The 12,783-nt window shown below is 44.6% G+C and overlaps 1 protein-coding gene across 7 annotated transcripts in view; it reads left to right on the top strand.

The window, feature by feature from the left end:
* The first annotated feature begins 5 nt into the window (after window positions 1–5).
* The window catches only part of MPPE1 (metallophosphoesterase 1), a 32,323-nt gene continuing 19,545 nt past the window's right edge, over window positions 6–12,783 (top strand). The window contains exons 1-3 of one of the 7 annotated variants that reach the window (XM_030492697.1): window positions 8,038–9,568; window positions 11,468–11,558; window positions 12,443–12,637. The gene's annotated coding sequence lies outside the window, so the exon portion shown is untranslated. Of the gene's footprint in view, window positions 113–7,876; window positions 9,569–11,467; window positions 11,559–12,442; window positions 12,638–12,783 lie in introns of those variants that run through there. The other 6 variants (XM_030492847.1, XM_030492349.1, XM_030492777.1 and 3 more) reach the window with 6 other exon arrangements.

Below are 12,783 nucleotides of genomic sequence, written 5' to 3'. Positions count from 1 at the left end.
CCGGCGCCGCCCCGTCGAGGGGAGCGGGGCGGAGGGAGGCGGCCCAGCGGGCGCCGCGGTCAATGGGGAAGGCGGGCTGCGGCGCCTGGCTGCGGCTGGGCGCTGACTGTAGGTGAGCCCCGGGGGCGGAGAAGGGCCGGGAGAGGCGGGGGGTGCCACGGAGAGGAGCGCCGAGGCCGTGCCGCGCCGCGGAGGGCAGGATGTGGTGGGGAGGCCGCCGGCCCAGACCGGCCCGGCCCACCCCGCGCTGCCGCCATCGCCGCCGCCATCGCCGTGGCCGTGGCCCGGCTGCCCCGCCTGACGTGGCGCCGCGGCGGTGACCACCGGCCGGGCCGGGCCGGGCCGGGCCGGGCCGGGCCGCCAGCCCGGGGCTGAGGTGGTGTTGCTGTTTGTTCCGATATATCGAGCCGCCATTCCCGCAGGGGCCCTGCTGCCCTTGTTTCCCGTGCGGGAGCGGTCTGCCGGGAGCCGGGGCCGGGAGCGAAGGGCGATCCCGGGAACGGGAGGCCGGCCGTCAGCGTTACCGGGGCTTCGGGGGAAAGCTGGCGGCTAGCATCGGCCATTTCAGGAGTGAAGGGAAAAGTGTGGGAAAAGTGGCTTCGGGAGTGGAAAGGGAGTTCAGATCTTTAATTTCAGCATCTTCTCAGTGCTTGGAAATTGGTATGTAACAAATACATTGTCCCTTAGGCTTTTCACTTGTCTTTGTATGTCATTTTGGATTTGTCAAGGATGAGAGGGAGAGAATTAAGAACCGATTGTTCCAGAAACTGTATAAGCCATATTACCACGTGTTTGAGCCAGCAGAGTAGGGGACTGGTGGGGGACAGCTGAGCGATTCTAGATCCTACTTGTAGGAAGAGGGTGGCCTGCGATGAGTATGTGCTTATGCCATAGAGCAACCAGTCTGTAGTACTTGGAACACCGACTGTTGGGAACACACACTGTATCTGCCGAAGTGAGGCTTTTCCAAACGACTTGTTCTGATGCACCCTTGGCATTGAATGGAGCAAAAGAGAGTCCAGAGGTGGAGTCAGTCAGTGCAGCTTTTTTGGAAAAGATGGTAAATACACTGGGTACTGAAATTTGTTATTGTCTTTCAGCACCTGCTTTGTGGTTGAGGGTTTCATTTGCAGTGACCTTTCTGGGCGAGGATAGAGATGCTTTAGTGGTTACCATATTTGCATTAAGAAAATCACATAACACCACCACTTGCTATCTCTGATGTGAACACAAAATTAACTGTTAATTTTCTAGGGACTTGGCAAAGTTTGATTGGCTTGGGTATCTCATCTAACCTAACAGACCCTAAGTCTAGATCTGTTTTCTTTTATTGTCTATCTCTAGGACACAGCTGACACTGGGATGAGAGGCACATAACACCGCTGCCATATGTAGTTCACAAAAATAGTAGACACTTTTTAAAATAAAAGGCTTGAATCTTTTCCTTCTAAAATAAGTGACAAAACTTCATTGTTTGTAGTGCAAGAATTCAACTAATTCTTTAAATTCCTAAGCTGCACTGTGGCAGTGGGTACCACAAAGACAGCAAGGCTAGCAGTCTACTTAGCAAAACATTTTCTAGTCCCCATTTCGAACCAGAAAAAAACCAGTAACAAACCCTGAAAGGTGCATTAACTAATACCCAAAGTTTAAAAGTTCATTTAAGGTATTAAATGGTGAATTTTTGTTTGAAGGAATCCTCACCAAATGTTTGTCAGTCCTTCTGCTGTTTTGTTTCTAAGCAGCTTGTTTCCTCCACCCACATATCTGCTCTGTCCTCACGTAAGATTAGTTTCATTAAGTGCAACAACCCTAGAAACATGTACTATAATTTGGAATAGTACGGGAATTGCTCTGTGTTCTTCCTTAATCTCAGTTTCTTCCCAGTTTTGGAAATTTGTGGTTTTTATTGACACCATGCTCAGCATAGCTTGAGGTGGCTTCAGGACCTTCCCTAGAGAGTTTCTGTGCTGCGCAGATGAGTAAATGTGTGTATTGGTGAGATGTCGTAATAACAGCTTTAACTTTGATAAATAAGAAAATCTACAGCTAACCGTGGCTTTGCATTCTAGGAAGCATCTCAAGACCACGATGAAAGTGTTTTCTGTGTTTTTCCTTGAAAGATGAAGTTCTAGTTACTGAATTGACCAACACTAAAACGGGTTATACCTTTTGCTGAAACCACCTAGGTACTGTTGTGATGTAGAGCAGATGGTTTCCTCCCATGTGTCTTGGGGCTGCTGCAGTGCCCAGAGATTTGTTGTGATTAAACTGCCACAGGGGCATTAGAAAGGTCTGTTTAACTCATATGTTAAAAACAGGGCAGTGTAAATGATAGTGTAGTGGGCAGGAAGCAGAAATATCCTCACTGAAGGTAACTGTACAAAATAATTATCACAGAGGAGTACTGTTGCAAAGGGGGGGAGGTGCTCTCCTCAATATTTTTCTAAGCAGGAGTATGTCCTCTTTATAAGTGATGTCTGAGTGGCGTTTGGAAAATAAGCAACTCCGTCTGCCTCAGTAGAATTTCCCCAGCTTTGTCTTTGTTCTGGTGGTAGAATATTAGTAAAAGGATCACTAAAGGCTGAACTTGAGAGACTAAAATATTAACTCAATGAACTCTTGGTTTTTACAGATTCCTTCCAGCTGTGTGGCTCATGCAGGCAGAAGATTTAAAACAGAAATAAAAGGCTGGGAAAGAATACTTCTTAGAAAATCAGTGGCTGCAGCTAGTGCTTAAAGACCCTTCGAAATACTTTGCAAAAAATACAGCTGCCTGTACGACCTATAAACAGATGGCAGTGTTTCTCTTCATCATTCTCCTAGTCTCTAACAGCTTTCTTACTACTGTTCTGAAGTTTTTTCAAGCCTTCCTTAGCCTAGACCTTCCAAGAGCTTCCTCCTGTGAGCTGCTGGGTGATTTTGTTCACCTCCGAGCAGGCTGAGGCTGCTCTCTGCCTTGCCAGATCAGACTCTCGCTCGTCTTTCATAACTGGCAAGGTCTTTCATAACCTCTGATCTTTCATAACCCTAAACGCTAGCCAGTTCCTCGCACGCACCTTTCGTAACCTACACACATGCCAAGTGTTTAATCTCATCCACTTGGAGTAGGCCTGTCCTGGATGAACCTGAAATACTAGTGTTTCTCGGGTGCTTTGTCTGATTCCTCCTGAGCCCTGACCAGATTTGTGTTGAGGTCAGACTTCCTTCCCTGAGACAGCAAATGCTCAGTGGAGTGGAAACCCTGTTCCCTCTGACCTCAGAGCAGAAAACAGAACATAGTCATGGATTTCCTTCTCTCCCAGGGTGTGAAGCTCTTATTGACTTAGGTGTGGCTGAGCTGGAGGTGGTAGTCTCCTTCGCTTCCTGTCCTAAACCACTGTGCAGCGTTCATCGGTGCGGCTGCTCTGCGTGCCACCCAGCGATCCCCATAGCGGTCTGCTTGGTCCATGCTGCAAAAAACAGGGTCACTCAGGGGCAAAGCTGCTGCTGCTGCAAGGGTTTTAATTATTGCCTCAGCCGACGGCATTGCATTCTCTTCTCCAACAGCAGTTGCACGCTGCAGTGATAATGATAAAATCGGTTGTAGTATTTGCAGTGGGAGGGTGACCTCTCCAGGTCACTGGCCATCACGTGGAATCCCCAGATGTCTTCCAGTGTGGATCCTTGTCACTTCATGGGTTTGATGGATGATCTCTTAATAGGGAATTAAATGGGAGAGCAAGTGGCTAACAGCTTTAATAAAAACAGAGGGGGCTGGAGGAAGAAAAAGGAAGTAATCTTTTGGAATTATTAGCCTGAGTGGAAAAGAGCATTTCCTCAGCATGACAGCCAGAGGCTTGCTGTGCTCTTATTAAAATACATTTCAGTGGGAATCCATGCAGATGGTCTTTTTACCCAGCATAGGATTATATTGGATTAGTCATATAAAGTTGTTGTTTACTGTCTCTAGCCCTTTTCTCTGGAGCTTTTATCAGGATCTCATGCAGGATGAAGTTTGAGGTAACCCAGATGACAAGCTTTTTTTTTGTGCAGACTACTACAATGTTGTAGTTTAGTGTGATCTTAATGTTGCAGTGAGAGATTTTATAGCTGATAGAAGAGGATGTTTGGCCCAGATATTTGTTTTGCCTTTTGGGTGTTCAAGAAGGGAAAGTAAATTGTAAGGAGATGCTCTCTTTTCTTGCTGGACTGTTTAGAAGAACTGCTTCATCAGAGGCAAACAGGAATTCTCTAACACTGGCACTGTTTTTCATACTGCTTGCTAATGACTCATTAATGACACAACACTTGATTAATGCACTAAGTGGCGTGTTAGATATTTTTTGTGTTCCTTTTCTGTCATGCAGAGTCATATTCTGACCACGATTCTTCTCTACACCCAGAAGGCCCAGGGATTGCTGCCTGAACACCCTCTGCATTTCCCTTCCTGCCACAAGCTAACTCAAGCGCAGAAGTCTCCCTTCAGATCTACCCTGGGGGTTGGTTCATGTGGAAATTGAGATTTTTGGCTGCAAGGTCTGACAGGCAGTTGTACTGGTAAAATTAGGTCCTTCAGTGTTTTCTGGAGTTTTCACACTGGTTCTGTCATCCTGACACCTATACCATCCTCGTATCCATACCTTCCAGGAGGTATGGCTACGAGAGCTTTCCTGGGGTGCAAGTGCCTTGGAGTCTCCCCCAAGACATATTTTTCTTCTCTGGAGGAAGTTCTATGGACAAGGTAATACAGTCCCAAGCTGTTACTCTTTTTCCTAGGCTCATGTCTGTGTGTGGTAAAAGTCTTTTTCCCTGGCCTTGAAGGGAGAAGCAGCAGACTGTCTCTGCCATGTGCATGCCACTATTGTTTTTTGAACATTATCCACTGAAAATACTAAAAATAATACCCTCCCCCCTGGAAATAAACTAGTATTATAACCTGATGTTTGTATCCCTGAAGGTGATACAGAACTTCTGCCAGTGTGCTGTGGCAGGGATCCCTGTAGCCTAATTTGGTTTAATAAATATTACCTCTGCTTGGCTTTGTCAGCTTTAAGATTAAGTTGATTTCTTCTTACATATTATGAGGAAATATTTCTTGTTTCTAATTATGCAAACTGACATCTTTAATCAGGTCTTGTTGCTTTGCCTCTTGATATGCAGGAAATGTTAATGTTTTGGACTGAATTCTGAACTTTTGCGTTTAGCTGTCCTCTGTGTTTGTGCCAAGACTTAGGAAAGCCAGACGGCTTCTCCGTGTTTCCGGGAAGGCTCCTAGGCACAAGTGGGATTATTACTCCCTGACCAAAGCTCAAAACAAGATGGAGAAAGGGCTTTTTTTCCTGTTTGGGCCATTGTGTTCCAGATTGTTCCATGATTTTTCAACTGGTGTTTGTGAGATTGGCAGCACTGGTTGTGCCAAAGAATATAACAGGCATAAAGACTACATGAGCCTTGACAACTTCCACCCTGAAAGGGACTCTGAAGTCATTGCTGACACAGCTGCTGGATGGAATAAAAGAGATTGATTTGGGGCAAGTGAAATTTTGATGTGTTTTTACAAAGGCATGTAGATTTTCACAGGGGAGTTTTATTTCCTGGAAAATCTCATGAGGATGGTAGGTCTTTCTGGGGGTTGAAGGGACACATCCTGTCCTTTAATCTGTGTGGAAGAAAGGCTATGCTTGGAGTTATTGTAGGATTGCAAGTAATCCCGTGCTCATATATTTTTCTGGCAAAGTAAAGCAGTGATTTTGGTGAACGCATAGTTGAAAAGCGCTATGGGTCACATTCCTGCTGTTTGGCAGTAGGTAGCAGGCTCAGCACCTGGAATCGATGTGTGTGCCACCATGAAATGTGTCTCCGTTCAGACCAAGCTAAGTTAGAAGCAAGAAGGGAAGGAAAACAGAATGTGTTCAACAAACCAGCTGAATAATAGCGTAGGGAAATGTTTCTGCTGTAGTTGTGTACAGCAAAGTAAATATCTTAGTGGCATTTCATACATCTACTGCCACAGAGGAGTTTTCTAAAAATCATGTATTGTTGGTATCTCTGCAGGATGAACATGTTTCCTAATCAAGTATGCAAGAAGTCTTTTAGCATTTGTATAAACTGTGGGTTGTGTATGTATGCAGGCTAACATTATCTTTTGATTTTTGGATGCTTCAAAATCTAATGCCCAGTGCTACCCAGCCTTGGGCCATTTGTTCAGCTCTATCAAGTGTTTTTAATTTGGAAGAACGGATGCTCAGTTTTTAAGTGGAGCCACTCAAAATCAGTGACCACTTTTGAAAATGTTTGATTATAATGTGTGTGATAAAACCTATGAGAGCTTCAGCTGAAACTCTTCCCAAGGCTTTGAAGATACAAGTAGGGTTTTTTTAGTGTCATTTGGATCAGCACTTGTTTGATAAAATCTGAATCTTACATAAACTCCTTGCCAGGAGTCTAGCTGCATAGTTGAGAACGCCAATTCCAGCAGGTTTAGCTGCGTAGTTGAGAAACCTGGTTGTTGTCTGCTTCCTCCATCTATCTTCAATTCCTGTGCCAGCCATGGAAGGACAGAGGAAGGCTGTATGGCTGTTTCTAGGTCAGAAATTGGGAGTTCTTGTTTCCTTTTTAGCTCTGTTGGCTCATTTCCCAACTTCTCTGTGTGTAGTTTTCCAGCCTGTAGTATAGAGAAGATGTTCTACTGGTAACAATTTTTGAGTTCTGAAAATATTTAGGTCTCAAAAACTGCACAGCTGTTGCATTGTTGTCAGTTGATCTTCTTGTGGCCTTTGTTGGTACGTTACCTGCAAGGTCCATCCAGTCCCTCATGGGAGCCGGGTGCTTTCCTCCTGCATGTATGCCCTCTAGCCTGGTCTGTCAAAAATACCTGCAAAATACAAAACCCAAAAGCAAAACACAACAAGTAGTAGTAATACCAAGTATCACAAACACCAAGGATACATTGGGTAGCACCGTTACCAGGCATGCTGTTACCTCCTGATCTGGTGGCTATTACTTGAAGAGCCTATACTGTGGCTTCTGTTGTGATGGAGGTGGGAGATAGATCATAGAATCACAGAATAGTTTGGGTTGGAAGGGACCTTCAAAGGTCATCTAGTTCCAACCTCCCTGCAATGAGCAGGGACATCTTCAACTGCATCGAGTTGTCCAGAAGCACATCCAGCCTGGCCTTGAATGTCTCCAGGGATGGGGCATCCCCCACCTCTCTGGGCAACCTCTGCCAGTTATTTTACCACCCTCATTGTAAAGAATTTTTCTCACATCCAGCCTGAATCTCCCCTCTTTTAGTTTAAAACCATCACGCCTCGTTGTATCGCAACAGGCCCAGGTGCAGAATATGCTTTTGTAGAGCTGTGTAACGTGGTGTGTGCTGATGTACTGTACCCATGCAGATGTGTGAGGGGCTGTATTCTCTGTCCCGCACACTCGGCTTCTGTTAGTCACAGAAAATAAAATCGCCAATAAAACCAATGGCAATTGAAGAGGCAGTCAGAGGCGGGGTGCTTCTGCGCTGGCCGCTGGCGCTGAGGCGCACAGCCGCAGTGAAGCTGATTCGGGAGCACGCACAGCGCCGTCAGGACCCCGCTCGGTGCCGGCCGGGGGCGACGGCTCTGCCTCAAGGGAGGGAGAACGCGCGGGGCGAGCCGCGCTGCGGGCCCTGCCCGCCGCCGCAGTGCCCGCCCGGCGGCGCTCGCTGCCCGGGCAGCTGCCACGCTGCCCTGCCCCGCGGCCGTGCCCCTCGGGAGCGGAGGGCGGAGACCGCCCGGCGGGCGCTGCCGCCGCCTCCCCGCTCCCGCGGGCCGCTTCCTGCCGTTTCCTTGGCAACCGGCGGGTGGTGGAGTCAGGGCCCTTCACCGAGCGCGGTCGCTCGCCCGTGACGTACACTGTTCGGAGCCTATCCGCATGGGCTGTGGTGTCCGTGGCGAGCCGTGGGGCGGGCGGTGGCGGCGGACCGCTCGCCGGGGGACTTTGGCGGCGCGGTGCCCGCGGGGCGGCGGCTGCGTTCGGAAGGGCGCGGGCGGGCCTGAGCCCCTGCGGGCGCCCATGGCTCTGCCCCCCGTCCACAGGTGCCTGCAAGTGAGTGCGGCCCGCACGGCGCCGGGGCAGCCTCCCGTTCGCCGCACAGTGCCTGGCCCGGCCCGTTTTGTCGTTGCCTTCGCGGGCAGAGCTCACGCTTACAGTAGCTTAAACGGTTGTTCGTTGGTAGCCTTCCTGCTGCTGGCCGAGTACCTCTCGGTAGCACCGGTTGTACTCGTTGCGCTGTAGGTTGGGGCAATGAAGTCGGTTGTGTTCGAGTCGTAGGTGAAGCGGTAGGTGTGACTGCGTGCTGCTGGGCGAGGCTCAGCCGCTGTGCGGGCAGGAAGCTTTGCTAGTGCAGCTGAAGCTTACAGTCTTTCGGCTTCTGTGACGTTAAAACAAAAAGAGCCCATGTTTCGAAATGTAATTGGAAACTTGTAAGTTTTGTCCCTTAAGGATTTTTTTTAGTACAAAACCAGTTTGCCTTATCATTCACTAATAAATTGCTGAGTTACGTTAGAAGCCTTTAATACATATGTTAAAGAAGCTGTGTCTTAGTCAATTCTTCCCAAAGTTTGAAGCCAAGTACTTTTCCTGCCATTTTCCTTTATATATTTCTAGTTTAAGATAATCATAATGAAGCTTCTGGGAGATAATTTTAACCTGAAATGTTATCAGCTTAATTAATACCTGATCTGAAAATGTCTTATTTTTTTTTTTTAATTCTCTTCCTTTTCAGCTCAGTGATGAAAACGAACAGTTAGTCAAGAAGTTGAAAAAACTGCATATAAAAAATAAGGACTTAGAAAAGAATCTGGGTCAGATCCAAGAAAAGCTGCATCTGCAGCGGTTAATGCGTGACTATGGCACAAGCAGGGAGTAAGAATTGTTGAACACTTCTTTCTGTGTCAAAAGAAATGCAGTATTTCAGGATTTTTACCTTGATACTCTCCAGATGAATGAATACACCTGGTCTGTGTATTCTGAGGGGCTGTCTGTGAACACACTGGTGGGGATGGAGGATGCTGGAGGCGTGTAAAGGAACAAAGGGTGGCTGGGGCAACTTGTACAAAATTCACTGTTGTAGTGAAAGAGACAGTTTTAATGTCAGTAGGTGATACCCCTGCTTAGCCAACATGTTATCTCTGCCTGACTGCGGAGTTTTAGACTGTTTTCCTACCAAGCAGTAATAAGATAGTTAAAATGCATCAATACTGTTTAAAAGATTCGGAAACTGGGACCTTAGGACCTGAAAAACTGTAGTACTAGTGCTTTGGCGAGTGTCCTCGCAGGACTTGACTTAAGTACCTGTTTGCACAATCTTTCAAGTTGAGATTTTGATGTGTTTGTGGTCCTGCATTGAAACTTGTATTCTAAAATCAAGCTGAAAAGTAACTTAGGCTTTTTCAGTAGCTTCGTTTGATCCAGTTAAAATTGTAAAATCTGATTTTATTAAGCTGTTTTGTTTGTTTCAATTAAGTGTTCAAGTTCAAACAGAAACCCATGTATGGCACAAGGGTGGATACAGCAAGGATCTTATTCTACAGGGTGACAGTGTCAGGTGAGTTCTTGGAAAACTGCGTCTTCACAGAGTTAAATATTCTCCATAGGGTAGAATATGTTTTCATGGTTAAGTCAACTGGATTTTTGTTAACTGTTATGGAAGCGGCTTTCAGCCTTTGAAACAACAGAAAATTGTTTTATTTACATTTTAAAAGGAAATACTAAATCTTAGATGAAGCTTGAAACTAGGAGTAAGCAAAGAACAAAATGTATTTCTTTCTCAAATCCTTCATTCAAAAAACTTGAATGAGCTCTGTCGTGTGTGCACACACACGATCTTTTTTGTAGATTTTTTAACCTAGAATTATGTAATTTCATTCTCTATTTTGTGGGAGTTTTCTTAGCTCATTTTTTAATAGCTCAAATTTATGTGTATATAAAATTTATAGGCTGGTGCTGTTTTCAAAATAAGCCAGATAAGTGATTCTGATTTTCAGTCTAGTTGATTTTAGAAGTGAGCCACTACTCCCCATAGTTTGCCAATTAATGCTAGAAATAAACTTTCTTAACAGCTTTTTTTGATGCAAAAGATACATTTTTGCTTTGAGAAAATACATAGTGACACATTTTAACAACTAGGCATGCTACATAGTGTTGGTCCATCTCTCTATGACTTGATTTTGAAATGAAGAGGCTGCTCCATTCGTTCAAAAGTTTCTTTATGTCCACTTAAGAAATGGGCTGTGAATCTTAAGAAGATAGGCAGTACCTGCTGCTTTTGATTCAAGCACCCCGTTTTTAGTGTCTCCTTTAGGTGGCTGTAGAAGGCCCTTTTTGCCTTTTTTTTTTTTTTTTATTTAAATATCTTTACAGTATGCCAGGCTCTCTTTGCAAAACCACATAGGGAGGCTGGCTGTTTAGCTCTGGGCTTGAACTGAGTGCCTAACTAGATGCTTATGTGGAAGAAGTCTGAGTTTCTTTCTGAATCTAGTGCTGGACCTGCTTTGTATTAGGTTGCACTTGGATAATCTGACTTAGCTTTTTCTTCTAGCATCTATTTGTATATTATTTTACAAAGCTGTCCTGTACTATAGTATTACCCATCCTGCTTGTGGTGTGCAGTCATGACCTAGTATGAATGCCAGCTCTTATTCATATACCTAATAAAGTAGGAAAAATGTCTGTTCATGCTCATCAGTTACATTACGGGCCTGATATATCTAGACTGAATGCTATGAAATGTGGTAGGAAATTAGTGTAGCAGAACTTGGTGCAATATAATATCAAAGGGAAAGATAATATCCCAAAGCTGTTTATTTTACATTGCTTTTACCCCCTTTCACTCATTTGCTCGTACATTTCTTTCACTCATATCCTCACACCCACACAGAAGCAATGAGACGTTTTGTGCCACACAGAGAGCTGGGGATGCTGCCTCACGAATCCTCGTCATGAGTTCTTGATCGGTGGCAAGAAGCTAGGCTCTGGACAAACTTCTTTACATCCTTTAGGAATGGTCTTTTGCTATTCCTGCTGTGCTAACCGGGAGAGGAATGATAAATGTGATATGATGCAAAGTTGTTGCCACCCTCCTGTCATTAGTGTCTAGATCTTCCATCGACCAGTTGTTTGTACTGAGGTTTAATCAGGGTGTGGTGGTGTGGGCTGGACAAAAACAAAAGGGTCCTCAGCTTGGCTGAGTGAAAGGGATTCTTTGCCATCATACAGATCATAATTTTAACTCTTGCTTTGCTGGCTTTTTTTCTGGTGTTTTCTCTTTCTGTGTTGCTGGTCACACTTCATTCACACCCATCTTAAGTATTTCTGTTACAAGCTGCTACAGTACAGCTGCAGTCCAAGTGATCTCTATAGGGCATCTGTAATGCTTTTACCATAAAGGGTGCATGTTTTTTTGGCTTTCATATTTTATTGCAATTTATGCATTTCTTCGTTTTAGTCTACTTCAGATGTATAATGAGCTACAGAAACGTTACGTTAAAGAAATCAAAACAAACCAGGAGCAAAGGGAAGCAATTAACAATCTCACTGTAAGTAGAATTTGTAGGAAATGGTATCGAATAAGCCAAACATAAGCTTCTAGGGAGACTGAAAAGTAATTCTTACATTTGTAAAATGAGACCATGTTTTTCTTTTTATACTCTTTCTGTATTTCCTGTGCTGTTGAAGTAACGGAAAGTAGTCTGTGGTTTCCTTTGAAAGTGAACTCTGTCATTGGTCTGTAACTGACAGCTGTCTCCCCCTTGCTTTCTTCTTTACTTATCTACCTACCCCTCTTTCTAACTGTATATGCATCTTCCGACCTCTTTTGTACCAGCCCTGATGTTTTTCTGTGTTTCATAAGCTGATTTATCTTAGAAATCCAGCAGTAAGCTAACCAAATAAAGGCAGATAGTCTTCTGTCAGGTAGCAAGATCTGTTGGCTTCATGGAGACTAGCATCATAACTGGAGCAGAGGTAGGGTTGTGTGGCTAAGAGTGGTTCAAGAAGCTTCAAGTGGGTATTGCCTCTTTAAGCATTGATGAAGCATTCTAATTAATTTCCTGCAGGGAATCTGGTACATGTGCTTTGTTTGTTTGTAAATTAATATTCATTGTAATTTGGATTATATGTACTTTTTCTTAGAAGTTGGCAGTTGCTGCCATAAAAGTACGCTTTATCATGCGGAAAGTTTCAGTATCTTTGTGCATGTACATTTATATTGCCTTGCAAGCACGTGCTTAGTATCAGATTCTTTTAAAATGCTTTTATGTATGCAAAACTTCACTTGCTGTATTTTCTTCCTCCTCTCAGACCCTTTGGATGAATGTAGTTGTAAGTCAGCAATTGAAAGCTCTAGGTTTGCATTTGAGCTATGTTTCCAGTTGTATTCAGCTGAACTGTGTTTGTTCTATGCATTTTAAAAAATTTTTAGTTTCTTGACAGATTAAAATTCATGAGCTAGAGCAGAATCTTCGAGAGCAGAAGCAAAGAATTGAGCAACTAGAAAGTAAAAAGGTTTCTTGGAAAGCTAGTGCTGTTTCTGGAAAAAGAAGTCGAACTCCAGAAGAAGTAACATCTCGCAGGGACATTTCTAAAAAGCAGGAACCCTATTGCAGTCAATATTTAGGTAATGGTACAGTTGATTCTGGTGATGTTCCTTCTGGTATGCCTGTCAGAGAGGTGCATTTTGCTCCTGATCCAGAGGCACAAAAAGCAGGGGATTTCTTCTGCTTTAACCAGCTATATCTAAAATGTTTTTCATTTTTGAAAACC

The sequence above is a fragment of the Strigops habroptila genome, chromosome 1 (genome assembly GCF_004027225.2).
Source record: "Strigops habroptila isolate Jane chromosome 1, bStrHab1.2.pri, whole genome shotgun sequence".
In the NCBI taxonomy this organism is placed as follows: domain Eukaryota; kingdom Metazoa; phylum Chordata; class Aves; order Psittaciformes; family Psittacidae; genus Strigops; species Strigops habroptila.
The sequence above is the reverse complement of the archived record's forward strand: the minus strand, read 5'-3'. Positions and strand labels throughout refer to the sequence as shown.